This window comes from Pteronotus mesoamericanus, unplaced genomic scaffold (assembly GCF_021234165.1).
Source record: "Pteronotus mesoamericanus isolate MK-2021 breed Mesoamerican mustached bat unplaced genomic scaffold, CSHL_Meso_final scaffold_45, whole genome shotgun sequence".
Classification (NCBI taxonomy): domain Eukaryota; kingdom Metazoa; phylum Chordata; class Mammalia; order Chiroptera; family Mormoopidae; genus Pteronotus; species Pteronotus mesoamericanus.
Window position 1 is genome coordinate 2,517,907 of NW_026555317.1, and position 24,893 is coordinate 2,542,799.

The window sequence follows — 24,893 nt, forward strand, 5'->3', positions numbered from 1 at the left end:
GCTCCAAGAGGAAACCAGAGTAGAATCATCATCCTGGGGCTGGTTCCATTTTAGTTTGGGCTCAAAAAGAACTTCTTTATTCTGGAGATTGTTAACGGAGGATGTGGTTAAGTCATTAGTGAGCTTGAACTTTAAATGAAAACTCACATTGGAGAATCCCGAAACAAAAAATGTCTTTAGTGGAAAAACAGGTGAGATTAGAATAAATTCTGTACTTTAGTTATCAATATTGCACCATGGTTAATTTTTTTGGTAACTACACTAGGGTTAGGTGAAGTTATTACCTTAGAAGATGTGGTGTAAGGGATATAAGGAAAATCTTTATACTAAAATTAGTTGAAAATTAAGTTATATTTGAAACTTAGGACAACACAACAGAAAGAAATGTTTAAACACTAAATCAAAGCTTTTAAAAGGGTGAAAACTTGAAAACAACTGTGGAGTACACAGTTTTCAGAAAAACATATTCCAGATAGACCTTTCAGTTATGCAAATGTAAGGCAGAGATTAGCATCAGAAGAGATGTGACTGTTGTCTAGAAGAAGCTTAGTTTCTCAGGGCAATAATGTAAATGGTTGTGGATGTTTTATGCAGAATTGCAGTTTTGTAGACTATTTCTCTTTTAGAGAAATGTTTCTTTTTAAGCCACTGGTAAGGCTGCAATGTGCAAGGATATTGAGGCTGTTAAACTGGGGGGTGGGGAGGGGGATATACCATATGTAAACATGTATGTGCTCACACGGCTTAATTTAACTAGGTCCTCACAGAAAAACAGAAAACTGAGAAGACTAATGAGAAGAAGTAAAATTCATTTACATTTCCCTGGAGAAAGACTGAAAACAAAAGAAGTGGATCAGGAAGGGTGAAATGAAACCAGAAATATCCCATGTGTGGAATAAAAAGATAATCAATGCAGACTTTGAGAGATATATTGTGGCTAGTCATTTTGTTTTGACATGTCTATTTTGATGGGCCTGTATTCAAAGAAACAAAACGTGCTCAAAGTCACAGTTGCTGATTGAGGTCAATTATCCTAGGTGACATAGAAATGAGTTGGTATTCAGGGCCAAATTGCTACGATGATGAAAGTAAGAATATTATAGGTGCCCCCAAAGTGCCATCATGCATTTTGAAGCTTAATGAAGATCTAATAGCAGATGTATATTACCTTTTTTGTTTATCATACCTATGTGTCTTTTTTGATTCTTCATTAAAGTCTCATTAAAGATTGCAGCCTGATAACAGCTGTCTCCTGGGAATTAAGGCTACCTGGAGTAGCGGTACAGGCTAGAGTTGCCATCCTCTAAGGACAGAATAGTTGTCCCAGTGGTGACTTAAGAGAGGTCAATGTACTCCAAAAGGAGGTAACTGGCAGAAGAATGACCAGTGTCAGTGAGCAAATAGAGATGGACACCATATGTAACAGAGGTCCAGGCAGTTACACAGGCTGATACCCGAACTTCTTTGAAACAAAACTTCTCAAATATAAAGTACTAGAAAAGCATGAAACATTCTATTTTAAGGAGATCTTTGAATCATACATTTTCTGGTGAACAACAGAAGCTGGTGAATTCTAAAACCACTGAATTATATGTGAACATCATGACCTCTTATTCAGGCTTCTTCTCATCTTCTCTGTGGCTTTGATAGTAGGTAACTTGGGTGCTTATATTGATGACGACCACTGTTAAAGAAAAATTATTCTGAGCCCTGTTAAAATGATCAGGGAGACTTTATTCAGGACTACTGCAGTAAAGAGATAGCGTTCAAACACAAATATAACAAAGGCAGCTGGGAATTTAGAGCCAAACAGCAGAATAAGGAGGTCAGTGGTTAGAGATTACTAAGAACCACCAAGGGTAGAAAGATTCTTGCTAAACTAACCTATCAGAATTTTTGCTAAAGGCAGGCCCGGGTAATCAGATATCAAGGGTGTGGGGATTCTCACTAAATTGACTTAGCAGTATTCTCATTATTACTGCATCATGCAGATCTAGCAAAGACAGGAGCTAAGGTCAAAGTCTAGTTGAGAAGGGGACTCAGAGAAGCCTGACTAGAGTTTGGTCAAAGAAAAAGTCTTTGTCACCACACATCACGGCTTTATAAAAGTTGCCTGCCCTGTCTAAGCTATAGATAAGTTTTTTTTCTGTCTCCTTGCTTTTAATTAGCATTCGACTGTTAACCTAATTCAACAAGGATTTGTTGTGTGTCTGCTATGCGTCTAATACTAATTAAAAATGCTTATAACTTTAGCTTTTTAGATCCAGCTGTTTACAATGAACATCAAATTTTCCAAATTAGATATCAGGATACATGATCCCAGAGAAAGAATATTTTAAATTTAATCTATTTAAATGAAGATTCCCTGAAGGTGTAGAGATTAAATAAAATGTTCTTATACTTTTAGTGAATTGTCCTTAATTCACCCATACAAGGAAATAACTTCAGTAGATGCCACATGCCAGGAACTGAGCACTGGAAAAAGAGAAACTGTCACAGCAGATGATACCAGTGTCCAGCCCATGCCCCTCAGCAACGTTTCCCATTTTTGCCCACTGGCTCCCTATGTGCTTTCACTTCTGCATAAATTCTTTGAAGCTTCTTCCATGTAGAAGAGGAGACTATTCCTCTATTCCTTGAATCTGGCCTGGCCGTCTGTGTTCTTTTTTCCAACCAAATGTAGCATTTGAAGTGCTATACATCTAACAAGTCTCAGGAGACCTTCTGGCTTCTGATTGTACACTTTCGCTGCCCTGAGACAGTCATGTGTGAAGAAGCAGGAGATCTCAAAGGAAGAGACCAGATGAGCCGAGATGAACTGTATCACCTCAGGGACCTGAAACCTGGCCAGTACCGGCCAACTTGACAAGTTATTACAGCTACCTAAGTGACCCAACAAGATGACAAGAGAAGAAGTGTCCAGCAGAACCTAGCTTGAATTCCTGATTCACAGAACCATGAAATAGAAGATAGTTGTTTTAAGGTGCTAAGTAATGGGATAGTTTGTTATGCAGATAATAGATCACTAGTATGTATGTCTCTTAAGATGCTAGTACCCATGTCTCTTTGTCAGAGGACTGCACTCAGACTATTGGATTCTGCTTTACCTACATGAACAGAGAGTCAAAAATGTCTCTCTCAGTAGAGTCCTTGACCAATGACAGATCAGTATGAGAAAGGGTGGCCTACACCTCTTACCTACTTCGAACTCCATTATAGGACAGAATTCAAGTTACCTTCTACAGGAATTTGCTAAATATTACATTTCTGCTTGGCCTCCAAATCATCCCAGTGCATTCCTTACATCCCATTGTTTTTACTTGGTGATGTTTCCTAAATAAATTTTTTTACAGAAAACTGTCTTGGGGTCTGTGTCTGAAAAAACTAATTGTACTGCTTGAGAAGTAGTTCTACAAAGCTGACCTTCTCAATGGATTATGAGTGAGAGCACTCTCCAGCAAGATGGCAAGTGGGGCCCTATGTTGTTAGTATATAGAGATTGATTGCTTGGGGCATAGATTTCAATATACTTCAACCTATGATGAATCAAGATGGGATATAGATTAAAGAAGACACACTGTCTTGTATAATATATTTAATGTGTAAGAAACATAGGCAAATAGTAATTACAAGGACTGCGGAGTTGATTGTTTCTTCCTAAGTCCTGTTTGTGACTGAAAAATTAAAATGGAAAGTTCGGGGCAATCAGATAATTCCATCTCAGAGCATGTCATGAAATTCAGAAGGCTTCCATGATACATTTCAAGAGACTCTCTACACATATAGTGGAGGGTGAACTATGTTTAATATCAGGTCTAAGACTTGATGGTTTGAGTAGCAGAGCTTTGAGCATCTGATTTGTTATCCTTTGCAGACCTCTTAACTTAGAATCAGGGCCCCACAATGGAAAGCATTAACTCTGACGGTTAAGATAGAGAGATTTGTGTGGCTGCATTTGAGGACATTGAGGGCTGTCTAGAAAATTTGGAATATAAAATTCCTTTAGTTATGCTAGATTATAAAAATTGCTTAATAGTAATTAAAAATTTAAAAAGTCTGAACATCCATAATAGTATGATACTTTTATAATAAATTGTGATCCATGAAATTAAATATCATGAAAACACATACTTTGAAAACAATCCATTTCCATTCTATTAGTAATGTGACCTTAAATATATCTAAGCCTCAGTTTCCTCATGAGTAAAATGGGGACATTAATAGCCATTATGTCAAAAAGTCATTGTAAGGATTAAGTTAGTTAATATTTGTAAAGAAATTAGAACAGTGCTGAACAAAAAGAAATTTTATTTAACACTACTTATTATTATTTTAAAAATTTATTTTAGCTTTGACAAGTGCAGCTCAGTTGGTTAGGCATCATCCAGTAAAGCAAAGGGTCACCTATTCTATTCCTGGTTAGGGCACATGCCAAGGTTGTAGGTCAGGTCCTCTGTAGCTCAGGGTGCATGTAGGAGACAACAGATGGATGTTTCTCTCTCACATTGATGTTTTTCTCTCTCTCCTTCTCCCCTTTTCCCTGTCCCCTCTCTCATAAAATAAAAAAAATACATAAATACCCTTGATTCTTTAAAAAATAAATTTATTTTATAATAAATTCCATATGAAAAGAGAGAAAAATATAAATATATACACTAAAATTTTCACATTGCTTTTTGGGGTAAAAGTTTAACTTTCTCTTATTCACTTCTTTAAGTTCCTCTTTATTTTTATCACTATATTTAAATGTTTGCACAGTGAACATTTATTTAGGGAATGTAAGAAGTAAGATTAAAGAACAAAAATGTTCAGGATGATAGTTTTATGTCTTGAGCAACTGGAAAAATGGTGATGCAGTTCAATGAGATGGGAGAAACTAGACAAGGAGGACCGTCAGGGGTAAGATTAAAAATTCAGTTGAGACAACCAAGTTAAATTTGCAGTTAGAAAAACAAAACTACATCTCCAGGTGAGATCTAAGCTAGAAATATAAATGACATAAAAGAATGACAGTAGAACTGAAAGTTATTTCATGAACCCCAAACTCATCCCCCAAGTCTCAGAATTACTGAATGGAATGTGGAGAATGCTTCCTAGAAAACTGAAGGTATTTACCTTGTCTTGTAAACTCAAATGAACTGCCTTCTCTACTCACCTGACATTTTTTTCTCAAAACAGATTGCTCCTGATCAGTGTAGACCATGTATGTTGAGAAGAGTTTGTGCTCAGCTACCATCTAGGCAACTGAGGCCCCATCAGCAAAGTACTGGTGGGGTTTCACCAGCTTGGGCAACACACCAGGGAGGAGGCAGTGGCAGCAACTGAAGTGTGTGGACCAGTTTGGAAGTTTATGAAAGTGTGAATTGTCTGCCATTTTCCTGAAAGTCTTTTGGACTCATGCAGCCAACTCTGTATTATCCAATTTCCTGGAATAAAAGAATGGAATAAACTAGGTAAATACAAAAAACACAAAAAATTTTATTGTTCAGTTGATTTAATACATTTTCACTTCAGTCTTCTTTTACAATAAACATGTCCAATTACATCAGCACCTATCAGGAGATGACAAGCCTTTACTGTTGAAAATTAAAATGAAAAGCATCGCATCAACTACCTTCACAACATTGCAGAGTACAAATAAAAATAAAAATGCATTTATTTTACACATATATTTTCAGTGATGTGCATCCATTTGTTTTAAAAAAGCACAACTTTCAAGCTCTTGGCATGTTTAACAATATGGATATTACTTTTGAAATTATGACATGTTTAAAAGATATAAGGAATTTTTCAATCTATATATGTCAAAATATTTTTCCAAAGAAAAGACCATATATTTTCTTCAGTTTTGAATAGGTCAGAAAGATGTGGATAAACATAGTTTGTCTTAAAAACTTGTACACATACCATAATGCCTTTAATGCATAATATTTTTAATGCTGTTTCTTTGGTACTTTTCTTCAGTGGTTTTCACAATTTATGAAAGCTCAGTTTTACTTTTTTCTCAAATTTTACCTAATTAGAAAAAGAATAAATAAAGTGCAGTTTAAAGTATACATACCCTTAAAATTTAGAAGGCATTGGTTTAACATCTATTTTTGCTTTAGAGCTTGAATCATCTTTATGGTACTAAATTAAGAACCAGTATTAAAATACCAATATATAATCCCAAATAAATAGCATTTAAAATTTGTTTCTACAAATTGCATTTATAGTACTTGAACAGTTGGTTTACTAATTTATTTCCATTGGTCAGTCAATATAACTCTTTTCTCTGCTGAATGAAAATTTATAGAAAACATTAAATACACACAACATACATGCATTGTATATATAAAACCTATGAAGTCAGAGATAATTCCCTCTACTTGCTATCTTTAAGCAGAGTTCATCGCTCTGGTGGCTTCTGAGATATTTCCATGGTGTCATATGGCTCTTCTAAAAACAGTTAGAAAACCACTTTCATAGATGGATACAGTTGTTAAGTTTTCATTATTTCTAGTGTCAGCAAATATAGAAAGTTGATATCTTTTAATTGTTTAAGTCATATAATGTATATTGAAATATACTTCCAGCTATTTTCTTTTAGTTATTAGTAACACAAATGCCATTTTACTTCTGTAAGAAGCTGGGGGTGGAGGGGGAGGGCAATAAATATTTCAGAAATGATTTACAGAACATTTAAAAGCTTTAAGGATATTGGTTTATGTTCTGTGAAATAAGTGAAGAACATGGTCCTATTGGATACCCTGGCTTGCACGGTACTTGTAATCCCTCATCGTACTGTGCCATTTGGTAACTATATTTAAAAGGAAGGTTTAACACAAGCTCTGTAGTCTCCTTTTCTGTCAATGCCTTGTATTTACCTCTTGATTGCCCACCTTTTAGAATAAAGCCAATTGCCACATCTCACACATCTACCGCTTCAAACGTAAGCAGCCCTCGAGGAGGAGGACCTGTGAGCCAGGAGGACTTGTGTCCTTTCAGTGAAGTGAACATAGGCTCTTTCCTATTTTCTGTTGGGTGAGTAGCCAAGCTAGTTTCTTTGAATGATCTGCTAGTGACGAGTTATCCAAATTCCTGGAATTAAAAATAAATAAATAAATAAATAAATAAATAAATAAATAAATAAATAAATTATAAATCCAATTTCTTCAATTATATAAGTAAGTGCATAACATGGCAATCTTTATTAGCAGGTAGCTTTTGTAGTTTCCTTTTTACTTGTTTTCTACACACAAATATTAGAGATGTTATACCTTCCAAAGTTTATGTCTTTTTCTTCACATTTATCATTTCAGGAAATTCATGAAGGCAAGGTCGGAACCCAGCTGATGAGTCAGCCCACAACATGCCTATCATCCTCTGTAGTCTTCCTCAGAAGAGAGGAAGTGGAAAAACAGACAGCTGATTAGCAATAGCCTCTGGCCTGCTTCTCACCCATTCTCTAGTAAAATAAGTTTTGTCAGAAAAAGAATGTGTATATATATTGCCATCTATCAAAGTATTTTTTATCTTTTAAACTATTAAAGTATTAATGGCCTTAATACCAATAAATATTAAGATGATAATTTATTTCATACATTTCTAATTGTTCAATGTATTTTAAATTCTTAAAATAAACCTGTTAGTAATAATGCATTTATTTTCATTGTAATCCTAGATTATATTTATTAATATCTGTTGTTGTTGCTGTTGTTGTTGTTGTTATTACTTTATTTTTTAGGGCAGATTTGAGTTCATAGCAAAATTGAGGTCAAAGTACAGAGGCGTCCAAATTTCTTTTTTAGATCATTGATTAGGCATACTTTGTTTCTTGTACTTTACTATTGGAATTATACTAACTTTAAAAAGTTAATTAAGAAATTTTTCTACATTCTTTATGTTCTGGAAAACTCTATATAGCAAATGAATTATTGACACGGTGAAGACTTCATTAGACTCGCTTGTAATATGACCCGATTGCTCCTTGGGCACTAAATAGCAACTTTCTACTGCCTATTCTAGATATCAGTCAGCTGGAGGTTTTTAACTTTTCTTTAATAAATTTACATTATATCTGTCTCTTCCAAATTTTCAGATAAAAGAAACCACAAAGTGACAAACACTGATGTGAGTGTTTCTCCCTTGTCCGTTCATAATATGTGAATTTTTCTTTTTTCTCTGTCCTTTTTTCTCCCTCTTTATAGCCTTGCCTGGAATTTATCTATGTTCTGAACTCTGTCAAAGAACAGATTCATGAATTTGTCAGGATACTTTTTTTCTATAGTATTTCATAATTTCTCCTTTTACCTCTATAAACATTTCCTGCCATTTTTTAGATTTTTTTTAGCTTCTTAAAGTGAATCATCAGTTATTTGCTTTTACCATTTTTCTTATTTATGATTAAACATTTAGAATTTTGAATTTCCTTTTAAGTGCAGCTTAATTTACTTTGTTTATATATTTTCATCATTATTTTCCAGGTAAATTACACTGAGAATTTTTTTATCCAATAATTTAACTATTTAGAAGACTTCAATAGTCCCAGTCACTTTTTTATTTATTATTGCTTTAAATTATGTTTATTCTATTACAGTTGTCTCAATTTTTCCCCATTTGGCCTCCTCCACCCTTCCTCCCACCCCCACTCCCACAGTCAGTTCCCACTCTGTTCTATACATGGTCTTTGTCTAGTCCCTTTCCACCATTGTTCTCCTTCCCCATCCTCTCTGGTCACTTTCAGTCTGCTCCATGTTTCCATGCCTATGGTTTACTTTGTTCACTAGTTTATTTTGTTGAATAGATTCTACTTACAGGTGAGATCATATGGTATTTGTCTTTCACTCACTGGCTTATTTTACTTAGCATAATGTTTTCCAGTTCCATCCATGTTGTTGCAAAAGGTAGGAGTCCCTTCTTTTTTTTTTTTTAATGCAGATTGTTTTATTTATTTATTTTTTACTTTTTTATTTGTTATTGAATTGCAAATTTCCAGCTTTTATTACATTTTGGGTGGACTTTAGAGATGAATGTAGAAAGTCACTTTATTTTTTTTTAATATTTTATTTATTTATTTTGAAAGAGAGAGGGTAAGGGAGGAGGAAAAAAAGGAACAGAAACATCAACCAATCTATTGTCTCTTGCATGCTCCCAACTGGGGACCTGGCCTGCAACCCAGCTGTGTACCCTGACCAAGGATCAAACCAGCAACCTTTCAGTCTGTAGGATGATACCCAACCCACTGAGCCACACCAGTCATTGCTGGAAAGTCACTTTAGAAATGTGAAAATAGACATAGAGCAGGAACTACCATCTAATTAAAATTATGTAAAGGACGGTAAATGCTGAACAATTTCATTTTTAATAACATGAATTCATCAGATTCGTTGTCATTAGAAACTCTAACAGCATAAGATTGAAAGTATTTGTTCTGTCACTAATAGAAAAACAGTGACACTGCATTATATAAATGAACAAATTAAAAACTAACACAAAAAATAGTTTCAAAGAATACTTTGTAGAGGACAAATGGTATCTGTTGGTTTGCCAAGAATGAGGATATAAATCTTGTTACAAGACAAAAGACATGGTTCTGTTGGGCCCACCTGCTATGGTCCACTACCTTCTGCATCGTAGTATATGCATTGTTACACTCACTGAGTAGCACTAATGTCTTTCATAGGAACAGTCAAAGTACATCACATAGCATACCTGGAAATTGAGTGCGGACGATAATGAAAGGCTTGGAGTTTTCAGGTTTCAGAAAATGTCCCACAGTTTGACTACTTAGGCCGATTTTAATTATATTCTAAGAAGGCTAACTATAAGGTTTAAGCTTTTATAATACTATGTGACTATTATTGGGGATTATATATTTTTTCTCTCATCATCTCTTAGATTAATTATATTGTCAGGAGTCTTAATAATAAAACAGTGAAGTGATATTTCTCATTAGAAGATACACTAGTCAATTTTTCAAATAATCTTCAGTTCAGCCTTACTTATCCATGGGTACATCTTCAGGCAATTCCATTTCTCTGTCACAATATGTGGTAGCCATTTTATCCATGACACAGAAGCTAAAAAAAAACTCTGGTTGGCTGATCAAATACAACTTCTCGTGCAAGGGTTTTCAATTTCATTATAAAAATTGACTTCAGGCTAACCAGCTAGGCGCTCTCAGAATCAAAAAGACTTTTCATTTAGAGGTACTTTGTATTTTAAACACACTACTTTTACAAAATTTCAGAGTGACCAAAGTCAGGGCAATAATTCATATAATAGAATTTGTAAACTTGCTCTAATTAATACTCTCTCTGAATTATTTTGTGCAGTCATCCTCCCAGTGTTGGGGTCTGGTAAATGGAATCTAAGAGAACAAAAAGAAAAACAAATCTTAAAGGAAGAAAAGGAATGTCAATCCACAGGTTACCCACAGATACCAGTATAATGTAGGAATGAATACCAATTTAAAAATATAATCACTGAAAAGTCCATTAAATACTTTGGACAGGAAGGATTTACTTTAAGCTAAGTATAATAATCCTGTTACCCTTGACTAGGGATTAATTTAGGCATGGACATGTAATGAAATTTTGACCATTGAAATACCAGGTTGTCTGCAGGAGGGATTCTGAGGAGGGGTTTTCTCACTTATTAAAAGAGAAATCTGCTCTAACCAGCATGGCTTAGTTGGTTGAACATCCTCTCGCAAAGCAAAAGGTTGCTGGTTCAATTTCCAGTCAGGGCACAAGACTAGGTTGCAGGTCATATCCCTGGTTGGGATGCCTTTAAGAGGCAACAGATCGATGTTTCTCTCCCCACCCCCTTCCTCTCTATCTAAAAGATAAATAAAATCTTTTAAAAAGAGAGAAATCAAATGAAATCATTTTACTTGTGACGCGGTCACCTGCTGATGATGTCTGGAATTGCAGAAAAAAATGTTGGAATCCTGAAGGAACCCACCTAAGAGCAAAGATGCTGAGGACTGCAGAGAAAAGGGAAATGGTCAGCGAATCATAATGACATTCCTGAGCCAAACCTGAGCCAGCCCTTGATATGTGAGCCCTGAATGCTATTTGTTATGTGAGATAATTAATTTCCATAAGTCATTTAAAATCCTTTTTCCAACTTTTATTCAGTAAAATGAAGTAGAAATATAGGGTAGCAGTGGTAGAAAGATGAAGGGTTAAAAGAAAGTATATTAGTTATCCATTACAGTGTAACAAATTCTCCTAAACATAGCAGCTTAAAATACCATACATTTATTATCCTGCGCAGTTTCCAGGCTTCTGGGGGCTGTTGACCTAAGTGGTTTTACCTCCGGGTGTTTCATGAGGTTGCAGTCAAGTTGTCTGTCAGAGCTGCAGGCTCTGAAGAACTGACTGGGGTTGGAGGTTCAGCTTCCAAGCTCATTCATGTGACTTTAGGCAGAGGCTTCAGTTCTTTACTATGTGGATGCTGTCGGGAGACTACTCACATGGACATGGCCTCCTCCAGAAAGTGATCCAAAGGAAAGAGAGAGTACAAAAGAGCTATAGGAGGGAGCATGCAATCAAAAAGGAAGATGTGGTCATTTTGTAAGCTTACCTTGGAAGTGATAGTCTCTCACTCCTGTATTATCCAATTTATTAGAAGAAAGTAGCTATATCCAACACACGCTCAAGGGGAAAGAAATTAACCCCCACTCTGAAGTCAGGAGTGTCGTAAAACTTTTGTGGGCATATGTTTTAGGACCACCTGGGCTTTATTTTCAAGATAAAGAGATTTGAAAATACTTAACTACTGTAGGAAGTACCCAGCAGAGATAAGGTGAAGACATTCCTCTGTACTGCTGTGGGGTCAATACATGGCCCGTCCCCCTCCTATGACTGAGGGCTGGGCAGCTGGCCACTGGCCAGAAGGGATGTGTATTGTTTTGGAAATGGATTGTAACTCTCCTCTTATCTCTTTTTGGGAGCAGCTTCTTGTCCTATGACTGCTTCTTGACCCTTTTATAGACTGAGGTAGTGCAATTTAGAATCACACACAAGACATAGGCCTCCTTTGTCTGGGACCCCTTACAATGAGCCTCGGACTAGAGGAGGTGTGGTCTCTCTTGCATTGACCCGGGGCCATCAGTGCGCTCCCCTGTAATGCGAGTAATAAACAGCATGTCTACATTGGCTAGTCCTCCGGATGGTTTTTTTCGGAATATCATGAATGCTTAAGCAGCTCCCTGGTTTGGTGCTCCTGTGCTGCAACTGGTATCTCTTTTCTCTCAGAATAGTAAGATCATTTGTTACAGGCATTTTAATAGTTGCTGGATTTAGAGGTGTAAGTAAAATAGAAAACATTAAAAGGGTGACTTAGCTCACCCTTTTAGTAGAGAGTGATAATAGAGAGTAATAACTCTAGAGATAAGAGTACGTTAAAAACTAGAAAATAATTCTATATTACATAAATCATTATGTAGTAGGCAGTTAGGTATGAGCAGAGCAAGGAACAATAGACCAGGATGGCCAGCTATGGAAGGTCACCAAGGCAGGAAACCCCAGGTGCCTAGGAACTGACAATTGTAGGGTAGGACCTTGCCCCCAGAGTGACTTTTCCTTTCCTGACATGGCACTGGTCATGCGTTTTGGAGCTCCTGACATTTCCTCCCCTAGCATGTCACTAGTCATGTAGTAGACCCCCTTACAGAAGGAACAAGGAGGTCAGAGAATAGCCTCATATAACCCATACAAGCCCTTGCATGACCTCTCCCTTAAACATTAAGTTCCCAGGACAATGAGGTTCTGACCCTCATCAAATAATCTTAGGAACAAAGCCTCGGCTCTATTGACCATGGAGATGGAGTTTTGGTCAAACTAGAAATAATATCTAGGCCTCAGTTGTTTTTCAGCTCCAGGTACAGAAAAGCAGCAAATCCAGGTGAGGTGATGCTATGGCTGACATCAGGACCAGCTGTGATGACTAATGACCTGCCCTGGCACACACCAATCAGTGGAGACCATGACAATGAAAGGGCACACCCAGAGAAGTTAATGATATTCTATTGAAATCCTCTCTTGGGACCTTCCCTAAGATTCCTGCCTTTAGAGAGAGAGAGAAACCTTTGAGATGGAGAACCCAGTACAGCTCCCTTGGTTTCTCTCTCTCATTCTCATGCCTATGCCTTTCCCTTCCCGCATCTTTCCCCAGCATGAGATTTCTCTGAAGCACACCTGATCCTTTCTGCCTCTCCTTCCTCCAGGCATGTAGATGATGTATACTTGCTTTCTTTCTCCTAAGTTCCAAGGGTCCTTCTTTTGCCTCTGTAACTTGTTTCCTGAGTCCATGCAGCCTAGCTAACTCACCTATTCGACCACTCACTTCTTCTACCACTGTGACTTTCTGAATAAAATTTAAGTGTTATCTGCATCTTGGCTTTGAATTCTTTCTTAACCAGAACTCAAGTACCAAAGTTGCTGAACTGAGGTCCAGTTGCTGGTAACATTCTGGTACCATTTCACCACCAACAATTCTATGTAGTTCTCTGTATAAATACTTTGATGAAATGGATATGTTTCTTTCTATGAAAATAAAGCTTATCATAGTTGTCTCCAGAGAAATTAAAAACCCTAATTTTAAAGTGTTCAAGGAATGAATCACAGGCACACACGCATACACACAAATAGCATGGCATACTAATGGCTTGACTAAGGAATTCTTTTAAATATCTATGAAACTATAACACCCAACTCTTATAGGGCTTACAAAAAAAAAAAATCCTTCAGTTGATTTTCATAGAATGTATTTCCGTTGTACAAATAATTTAATTCAGTCACCTAAAACATGAAAACAGATAAGTAAATTTTATGTTTCTCTGAGGCTTTAATATGGCAACAAGTTTTGTGTATCTTCCCTAAGAAGGATTTCTCAAGCTTATTTGATTAAATGAACTTTTGTTTGGGCAGCATTGATTATTTCCTAGAACAGTGTGAGAAACATTGTTGATGTCAGATGAACCCTAGCAGCATGTAAGAATATTCAAGCATTCCATTTTTTTAAATACAGCTAAAAGAAATATCTTCCAGAAAAGCAATGGCTTAATATTAGAAAATCTGTTAATATCGTGAAACATACCGATTGATCAAAGATGGCAGTGAGAGAGACAGTGTTGGTTGTCTTGAGAGATGTCAGAAAGCAATTTGATGTAACTCAGCACGACTGCTGTTAAGAACTTTCTTAGCATAACAAAAGTATTTCAAAAAACAGCCTACTTTATATTTAAGAGCAAAAAAATAACTAGAGAACACATGAAAAGTCAGAAATAAGACAATTGTAAATGGGAGAAGAACCCATCTTTCAGTTACTGCTTCCATTCACAGGAGAGACCTGCTCTTGAATCTGATCTAGCCCAAATTAAAGAAAATCTGTCATTTCACTCCTTTGGCAGTATTTTGCATTGCTAATTGTGGAGAAACTGGATGATGACCCTGTAGCAAAATTAACTTCTTAATGAATACACAAAGTTTCTTGTATATGCAAAATTTTGCATGTAGCCCAAATATTTTGACAAAAACATAGCATGTATTTGTAGTCTTCCTGTACTTGGAGATGCATGTGAGAGTTTTGAGTGCATTTGTTTTGTTTTCTTTTTTTTTCTATTTTTCAATTATAGTTTACATTCAACTTTATTTTTTATTAGTTTCAGGTATACAGCATGGTGGTTAGACAAGCGTACACTTTACAAAGTGTCCCCTTGATATTTCCAGTACCCACCTTGCACCATACATAATTAGTAGATTATTAACTATATTCTCTATGCTGTATTTTATATACCCATGACTATGATATAACTATCAATCTTTATTTCTTAATCTCTCCACCATTTTCCCCATGTCCCCCAAACCCCCTCCCCTCTGGCAACCATCAGTGTGTCCTCTGTATCTATGACTCTTTTTCAATTTTGTTTTTTTTTGTTGTTGTTGTTGTTTTTAAGATTCCATATATATGTGAAATTATATGGTATTTGTCTTTCTCTGACTGACTCATTCCACTGACCATAATACCTTTAGGTCTATCCATGCTGTCACAAATGATAAGATTTCATGTTTTATGACTGAGTGATATTCCATTGTATATATGGGCTGTCACTTTTTTATCCACTCATCTATTTATGGGTACTTGGGTTGCTTCCATATTTTGGCTATTGTATTGGGTTGGCCAAAAAGTCTGTATAGTTTTTCCATAAAAGACACATTTTTCACTTTCATCAGTAACTTTATTGATTTGAATATTTTGTGTATGTTGTCTATTCTACCACATAGTATAACATTGATTGTTCTCAATTAATGTCTTGATTTGATTGCTAACAACTTCAACCTGTCTGCCCAAACCCAGAGCATAGTTCTGTGAGAAAGCTTTAGGTGAAAACTTCGCAAACCACTTTTGACATGTTGATCAGTCACAGCACCTTCTCCATACACTGCACAAATTTTTTTGTGTGTGTTTCAATTGCGTTTTTAGCTTTCTTGAAATAAGAAAGCATAATATGCAGAAAATGTTGTTTATTTTCTTCCATCTTCAATATTTCAAATGATTACACAAGTATTCACCAATTTGACAAGTTAATTTTTTAATGTATGCTGATATGACAACTGTCACAATACAATCGATCAAAATTTTTTCAAATGAAGTTAAAGACAACTAAGCACTACCAGAGCTGCTGTAAGAAAAAAACCATATGAACTTTTTGGCCAACCCAATAAGTAATGCTATGAGAAACATGAGGGTACATACATTCTTTCAGATTAGTGGTTAGGGTACCTTCGGATATCTACCCAGATGTGGAATTGCTGAGTCATAAAAAAAGTTCCATTTTTAATTTTTCGAGGACCTCTGTACTGGTTGAATGAAGAAAAAAAGGAATGACAGAAGGAACTCCCTACAGAGTGGAATAAGAGATACAGCAACTTGGCTATGGACAGCAATCTCGGGAGAGTGAGATGAGCTGGGAGACAACACATGTGGGAAGTTAAAGAGAATGACACCAGTGACTTTTAAGTTGTCAGTGACTTTTAAGTCGTTCTCAGATGCATGTTTATTATAAACTCACTTCCTTCTGCTCTCTGTGTCTACCAAATGCCAGTATTGTATTGGTATTATTTCGAGATATAGAGGAGAGTGGGTAGTCACAAAAGCAGAGACCACAGTACTCATGCTGCTTTGGTTATTGTCACTTTGAAGTCGAGAAGTGTGATAACTCCAGCTTTGTTCTGTTTTTCTTAGGATTGCTTGGGCTATTGTGGTCTTTTGTGGTTCCATAAAAATCTGATAAATTTTTTTGGTCTTTTTTTTAAATGACATTGAATTTTGGTGAGAATTGCATTAAATCTGTATATTGTTTTAGGTAATATGGCCATTTTACCTATGTTGTTTCTTCCAATCCAAGGACACAGAATATCTTCCTATTTCTTTGTGTCTTTTTCAATGTCTTTTAATAATGCGTTGTAGTTTTCAGTGAATAGATTTTTCACAACCTTTGTTAAGTTTATTCCTAGGTAATTTATTTTTTATGTTGTTGTTGCCCAGAAATAAATTCACAAATACATGAGCAGATATAATTTTTGACAAAGGAGCCAGAAAAACATAATGGAGAAAAGAAAGCCTCTTCAATAAATGGTGCTGGAAAAATTTGGAAAGCCACATGCGAAAGATTAAAAATGGACTACAGTTTGTCTCCATATACAAAAATGAACTCAAAATGGATATCAGACCTAAATATAAAACCTGAAACAATAAATTACATAGAAGAAAACATAGATATCAAACTTATGGACCTAGGTCATAGATAAGATTATTTTTAATTTGCAAAGTTTTATTTATTTTTTATATTTTTATTGTATTGTTTGCCATTACCATTTATCCCCCCTTATACCCCCATCTCCCCCTGCAATCACCACACTGTTGTCCATGTCCATGGGTCATTTTTCCTTTTTGCTCAATTCTTCTACCCCCTAAACCACCCCCCAAACCACCCCCCTGAGGTGCTCTCTATCCTGCTCTTTATCTATGAGTCTATCTCTACTTTGTTTGTTAGTTCAGTTTGTTCATTAGATTCCACATATGAGTGAAATCTTATGGTATTTGTCTTTCTCTGGCTGGCTTATTTCACTTAACATAATGTTTTCCAGGTCCATCCATGCTGTCACAAAGGGTAAAATTTTCTTCTTTTTTATAGTCAAGTAGTATTCCATTGTGTAAATGTTCCGTAGTTGTTTTATCCACTCATTTACTGATAGACACTTGGGCTTCTTCCATATCTTGGCTATTATAAATAACCCTGAAATGAATATAAGGGTATTTATGTTCTTTCAAAGTGGTATTTTGGGTTTCTTCAGATATATCCCTAGATTTTATTAATTGACCCCAAAGACAAGGCAAGTAAAAGCAAAAATGAATGAATGGGACTTTGTCAAACAAAAAAGTTTCTGCACATCAAAAGAAACTGCAAAAACAAACAAACAAACAAACGAACGAACGAACAAACAAGCAAAAAAACAACCAACCAAATGGGAGGTGATATTTGCAAAAAAACTGCTCTGAAAAAGAATTAATATCAAGAAATGCTCAATACCAAACAAATAATACAATTAAAATCGGGCAGAAGATGTGCAGATACCTCTCCCAAGAAGACATACAAATGGCCAACAAATAATATATGAAAAGATATTGAACTTCACTAGCTATTAGGAAAATGTAAATCCAAACTACAATGAGATACTACCTCATACCTCTTAAAGTGGCTGTTATCAACAAGATGATAATAAGTTTTGAACAGGTTGTGGAGAAAAAGGAACACTTATTCACCGCTGGTGGGAATATAAGCTGATATAGGCATTATGGAAAAGAGTACAAAAGTTCCTCAAAAATTTAAGAATATAGTTACCATATGACCCCGCAACTCCTCTTCTGGATATCTACCAAAAGCACTGAAAACATTTATTCACAAAGATGTATGTACCCCTATGTTCATTGCAGCATTATCATGGTGACCAAAACATGGAAACAATCAAAGTGCCTTTCGATAGATGATTGGATAAAGAAGATGTGGTACATACATACTATGGAATATTACTCAGCCATAAGAAAAGATGAAATACTGCCATTTGCAACAACATGGATGGATCTTGAGGATATCATGTTAAGTTAAATAAGTCAGACAGAAAAAGACAAGAACCATATGATTTCACACATATGTGGGATATAAAACTGAAAGCATCAAATGAACAAGAAAAACAAACACAAGCTCATAGACACAGGCAAGAGTATGGTGGTTACCAGAAGGAAGGGGAGGTGGGGGGTAGAAAGTATAAAGGGGGTCAGATACATGTTGATGGAAGAAGATCTGACTTTGGATGGTGGGCACACAATGCAATAAACAAATGATGTATCATAGAATTGTACATTAAAACCTGTATAATTTTATTAACCAATGTCACGCCAATAAATTTAATGACAAAAAAGTAGAGACCACAGTGTAGACTACATCAGACACTAAAATTTAGAATGAGATAAAATTACTGTAAGAACATAAGCCACAGAATCCTCAGAAATAGTGCAACAGGAGTTGGAATTTGCACAGAACTTAGAATGAAAGGCTTAGTTGTTTCATTTGGGAATTAAGGAAAACAGCAACCTGAAGACATCAGGTTTCACAGAGATTCTCAGTATCACCAACATTATCGAACTCTGCTTTTATATTTTTATTCAATGCAATCAATCAAGGAAAAGGAATGCAACATATAAATAATAAAAGAGAGATGGTAAAAATATCATTATATTTTTATAAAGCTGCATATCTAGAACACCCAGAGAAATAATGAGATGTTTCAGTGAGGTAGCTTAGTTAATAGGGAATATGTCAGTATTTTCTTCTACTAGTAATAATTGGTTTGAAAGTGGAATGGTAAAAAGATACTATTTACTATAGCAACCTGAATAAGGTTGCTATGTTTAGCAAATAAAAATCTGGGGTGCCCTATTAAATTTGAATTATCAGGTAAACAATGATTTTTCTAATTAAAAATATGTCCCAGTGATATTTAGAACATCCTATAGTAAAAAAAATTGTTTGTTTTAAATTCAAATTTAATGGGCATTCTGAATTTTATCTAGCTACCCAAGACCAGAAATATAAAATGTCACTTTAAAAAATAGAATGCAGGTCATAGAGCTGATTATGCTCTCTTGGCTAAATTCATTCACTAGCTCTATCATTCAAGAATGATTTCCACTATAGCATGCACTTTTATTGTTCTTTTAAAATTACAGCAAAATTGTGGAATATAATTTTTAGTAATTAGAATAAGTTTTAATTCTGTGTGTAAAAATCGGTTCCCATATTTTTGGCCCAGTGGGGTCTTTTGGCATCTAGTTGAATTTCCAAGGCCTCCATTTGAAATGGCAGAAGTTTATCAGCATCCTTCTCCCTTCAAACAAATACTCACCTGCTTGTTCACACAGCATTGGCTACTGTGTGCCAGCCCCTCTTCAAAGCTCATGATCCTCATATGAGCCTCACATTCCACTCTCCCATATGGACTTGGAGGGCCCTCAGGGCCCTCAGGTCATACTATGGGAATAACCTGCTACAGTACATTAAACATTGACCGTGGTACAGGACAAAGAACCAGCTGTTGAGCTGGAAGGTCCCAGGATCTGAGTTTGCAAAGTTTTTAAATAGGGAAGTTGTTACTGGTTGATGAGCTATGTTTCCCTGAAGGGTGCTGTGTTCTTGGGAGGCAGCCATTGCAGTATTTCAAAAATTAAGTTATAACTGAACAATGTATGAGGATGTATAAAAAGTAATTTACCATTTTATAATTACTTTTAATTAACTATTTTATAATTACTTCCTCCATGGTAATGCCTCTGGGCCTGATTGTGAAAACAATTATCGGCTGGGAATTTGCATACCAGTAATAGGCCTTAACATAAACGCCATAAATGTAACTATTTCTTGCTACTTATTTGGCACATCATGAAATCGCAGCTCTAACTATATATTACCCTCAACCTTCTTCCAAACCGAAAGGGAAAATAAAAAGGAAAATAAGCATCTTTTTAGAAAAATCTTTGAAATTATTATGGATTAGTTTGTTCTGTAGCCACTTAAATGTTCCAAAGTTATCAATTTATTAAAACAAAAGCCACATATGCTCTCTTTGCCCTTCCAAGTGTTCCCCAGACCCTGTTCCTACCCATTTATGCTTGGCTCTCACCAACGTCAATGCAGTGTCATTGCATAGGACGTGCATGTGTTTAAAAGCTACGCTACATTCTTTGCCTCATTTTGTAACTGATGATTAATACCATAACATTGTCAATTATAGCAGCTGGACTGCTTAAAATAAAAACAACGCATTTTTAAATATCAGAACAAAGATCAGCCGAATCATACAAGGATTCACAGTAAAACCTGTTTAAAAGAGAAAAGAATAAGGAAGCAGAATGCTCTTAATTGCTTGGAGTCTAGCCTTCTCTTTCTCATTAGCTTCAGCATAGATTATGATTCAATACTTAATTTCCCACCTGCATCAGAAAAATTAACCGAAGGGTGCATGACCCTTGCCTGCACACGCTGGCCACCAACTAGCACATTATGGTTCCTTTGAAGAGACTAATGAGAACATTATTAATAACTGAGGGAATTTTATTGTTCTCTATTAGCCAGACACTGACGTAGCAGCCCTGACCTAAAGTCAAGATAAATATAATAGCAAAAGAGCCAGGGGCTTTGGTCAAACAAGCCTGGAATCCAAGATGTCCTACATAGTCTAGTCTTCACCTCACCATGCTTTGCCCTCACCAGTGAAGGAAAAGTCATCACCTATAAAATGTCTGCATTTTAAAATTGTTCTCAAGGCATTACTCATTATGTTACTCATGTTTTTTATTACAAATTCCTTTAGGGCTAAAAGGAAGGAAAAAGTGTGCTTTTCATTTTAACAAATAAGATACCTTATCATTTGTGTTTTCCTTATTTTTCTTAGGTTCTAGGAAGCTCAGAGCTCAGTTCTTTTCAGCAAACACAACTCTTTGGGGTACAAATTTCACCTCCTTTTCTCTTTTAACACTGGATTTTGTCTTCTAGTCATGTTAATAGGTATCTGTATTTTATAATACCTTTTAGGACAAAAAGAAATTCTCTGATTTCTCTGATAAAAGTATGGAAGTGACAATTGTCTGCTAAGCCATATTGAAGCTAATGAGCAAGAGAAAGCTAAACTCAAAGCAATTAAAACCATTCTGCTTCTTTATTCTTTCCCCTTTTTAAATTTCCCATTTTTTTAAATTGTGAATCTTTTAAACATTCTGCTGGTCTCCAACCAGATATGTTTTTAAAAAAAATTAGTGTCCTTATTTCAAGTAGCACAATTTCTCTGCGTAAGTACAAACTTAAATAATTTTATTTCATGTGATGTTTCATGCCTTTTCAACCTTACCCAAGCTCCAGCGAGCCATTAAGATAACTGGCTGTACATTCGCTTGCCTTCTGATTTTGTCATGGAAATCCCTTCATCATGTACCCTCAAAACTCATGCTGCATGTTCCCTTCCTCACCCTTTGAAATTCAGCATTCATCTCTTCTCAGCCATTAAGACTACTGATGGTTCTAGCCTCTACTGATTTGATGAACACTAAAGCTCTTAGCATATATGCTACAAAGTCTTCAACAAGTTTTTTTCTTTTAAGTTAGTGGTAAGCTTTGTCTCTTTAATATAAATGATAAGGTTTATAAGACCAATTTCCATATTCTTGCATATATGCAGAGGTTTGAAAAATATTTGTTGTTGACAAGTTTTAGTCATTTAAAAAATAATTTTCCCCAGCTTGATTATTGATAACACATTTTTGCTCAGCTAATCACACAAAACTAATTTGGTCGAATTGCATCTACTCTGTTTTAGATTCTCTTTACCAGTTGTTTGATCAAAGCACTTGGCTCTCTCCTTATTATATTTATTTTTATTTTAGGTCAGGGCTATTGCCTATATTTTCAACTATTAGAAAAAATATTATTCTCCTATTTATTAATAGTTTCCTTTTGGGAAACGCCCTGTCTGGTTTCAGGAACTGTAACCCCACTGACATGTGGAAGGGCCCCAAGGCTGGAAATAATCAAGGAGGCCTTGGAGAAACAGGCCACTGAGGAGACATAACCTGTCCCCACTGGCAGGGGCGTAGCTCCTGCCTCTCTGTTTTGCCCTGTGATGGTCGGTGATCCCTGACAGGTAAGTTATCTTATGCAGACATAACAACCTAAGACAGATATCGGGCAGTATGGGAGGCAGACAAAAAATTGGGGGACACAGAGAGAGGGCAAAAAAGGCCCACTCCCCTCGGCTCAGCTTGGACATGGCCAGAGTCCTCATTCTATCCAAAAGAAGTCTCCTTGTCTCTTGGAGGCTCCCTTGCCCCGCCTGACAGGCTCAAAACAATACAGGAGTCAGTCCTAAACCAGATCTGGAGGTTCCCAGGGAAATCAGGCTTAAAAGTAAATTCTTTAAAGTGTGCTATGTTCTTCCCTCAGAAGCTACAGCAAGCTCATGCTGGGAAGGAAATTTACATTATTCACAGACCCTAACCCTATACCCTTAGGCACCCTTATCTTTACTACACTCTCCTGTTAGTCCTCTCTCTTGTTTAGTAGTCTCCTCTCAGACCCATGTAAATCGGTGTGTTCCTGCCATTTGTTTTCTTCAAAGCATCACCTATTCTCTGTAAACATTAACATACTAATGTAATGAGATAACCTGTGCATTCCTGTTACCTAGCCCCACTGATAACCCTTTCAGTAAAAGCCTTTGAACAAAGGGACTCTGGGCCTTCTCCACTAGAGGGAAGTGCCACATCCCCTCTCCTGGCAGAGAAGTGTTTGCGATGACTTGTGTTTATTCCCCCCATCTGTGACACCTTCCGGATGGGTTCTGTGGGATTCAGAGACCTGATCCCATCTCAGCTGGCCCCAGACGGTAACCCTCAGATCACAGAGCGCTGCACTCCCTGCGACGCGCTCTGTCCCCCTGCGTCAGTTGCTGCCCGGACCGGGGTGAGCGGCGCTCCCCACAGCGGCACTCCCCCCGTTCACCACCATGTTACAGCCTCCCTTTTAGCCTCTTCCAAGGGCCCACAGTGTGTTAGGTGGTATACGGAAAGATGCACACATTCTTCAGTTAATTTATCTGATAAAGGTATGAAAGTAACAATTGTCTGCTAAGCCATATTGAAGTTAATAAACACGAGAAAGCAAGAAAGCTAAACTCAAAGCAATTAAAGGCATTCTGCTTCTTTATTATTTCCCCTTTTCTTGTTTCTCATTTTTTATTGTGAATCTTGTAAACATTCTACTGGTCTCCAAACTGACACTTTTGAAAAAATCAATTGTTCTTATTTCAAGTAGCACAATTGCTCTGGTTGGTAACGTTGTGATATGAAAGCAAATGCTATGGAAGAATTCAAAACAACATATCAAAAATAAATAGTATGCAAGACATGCAAAACTGTAGGTACATCATGAATACTGTTGGTTACTAAGTAAAGCTCAATTCAGACAAGATTTAGAATTAGTGGAAGAAATCATAAAATTTTAAGATCATCCGAGACAACCAATTAATATCAAACAACAAACAATTTTATCAAACCAAAATGGACATAGGATAGTTGGGAATAAAACACGATTACCTAAAAAACAAAAAAAGAAAGAAAGAAGAAAAAATATCATGCAATGAAATGGCCTATTTAATTTGTCCTTAGGAGCTGAAAGTAAAAAAGGAAGTGAGAAATTGAAAATCATTTTTTTGTTCAAGTATATATGCATTGGAATGACTTACAGATATTGTATTAGGTATACAAATGGTTATCAAAAGTTATTGGGTTCGCCAAAATGTTTGTTTTGTTTTTTCCTGTAATATGGCTCTAGTAGTGCTTAGTTGTCTTTAACTTCATTTGACATAGTTGTTAGATTGAGTTCTGACAGCTGTCATATCAACATGCATTTAAAAAAGAAACATCAAAATCGGTGAATTTTTATTTAGCCATTTTAACATTGAAAATGGAGGAAAATATGCAACATTTTTGACATATTATGCTTTATTATTTCAAGAAAGGTAAAAAAATGCAACTGAAACACACAAAAATGGATTTGTGCAGCATATGGAGAAGGTGCTGTGACTGATCGAACGTGTCAAAAGTGGTTTGCAAGGTTTTGTGCTAAGGATTTCTCACTGGACAATGCTTCATGGTTAGACAGACCAGTTGAAGTTGATAGCAATCAAAATGAGGCATTAATTGAGAACAATCAATGTTATACCACACGGGAGATAGCCAACCTGCTCAAAATATCCAAATTAATGAAGTTATTTGTGAAAATGAAAAATGTGTCTTTTATTTCACAGAAAAAACTAAACGGACTTTTTGGACAATTCAATATATAAATCAGTTAATTGAGACTTGGAAAGTATTGTATGTCTAACAAAGAAGAAAATGCCAAAGGAGTGATCTCTTTATGTAAACTCAGGTGGTTTTACATCTGTGCAGATTGGAACATCCTAGTCCTGGGAGATTAGGATTGGGTTTTCCATGATGAAGGGAAGTAACCTTCCTCTGGCAAGCACCTGTATGGGGGCAGCAGTAGAAATGACCAAGGATTTGAAAGTAGGAGGTATCTTAATCTGTTAAATGACTGATATCATAAAGGAAAAACTGTAAAAATATACGTAGAAACAATGGTTTCATTTTGCAAAATTTATTATTCTACAATTTCCATTGTGTCGGAGTCTGATTTGCCCTTATTTGCATTATACAAGCACTATTATACAAGTGATCATTGTTTAAAAATTTCAAAGCTTAAAAAAATATAAAGTAAAAATCATGCCAAATTT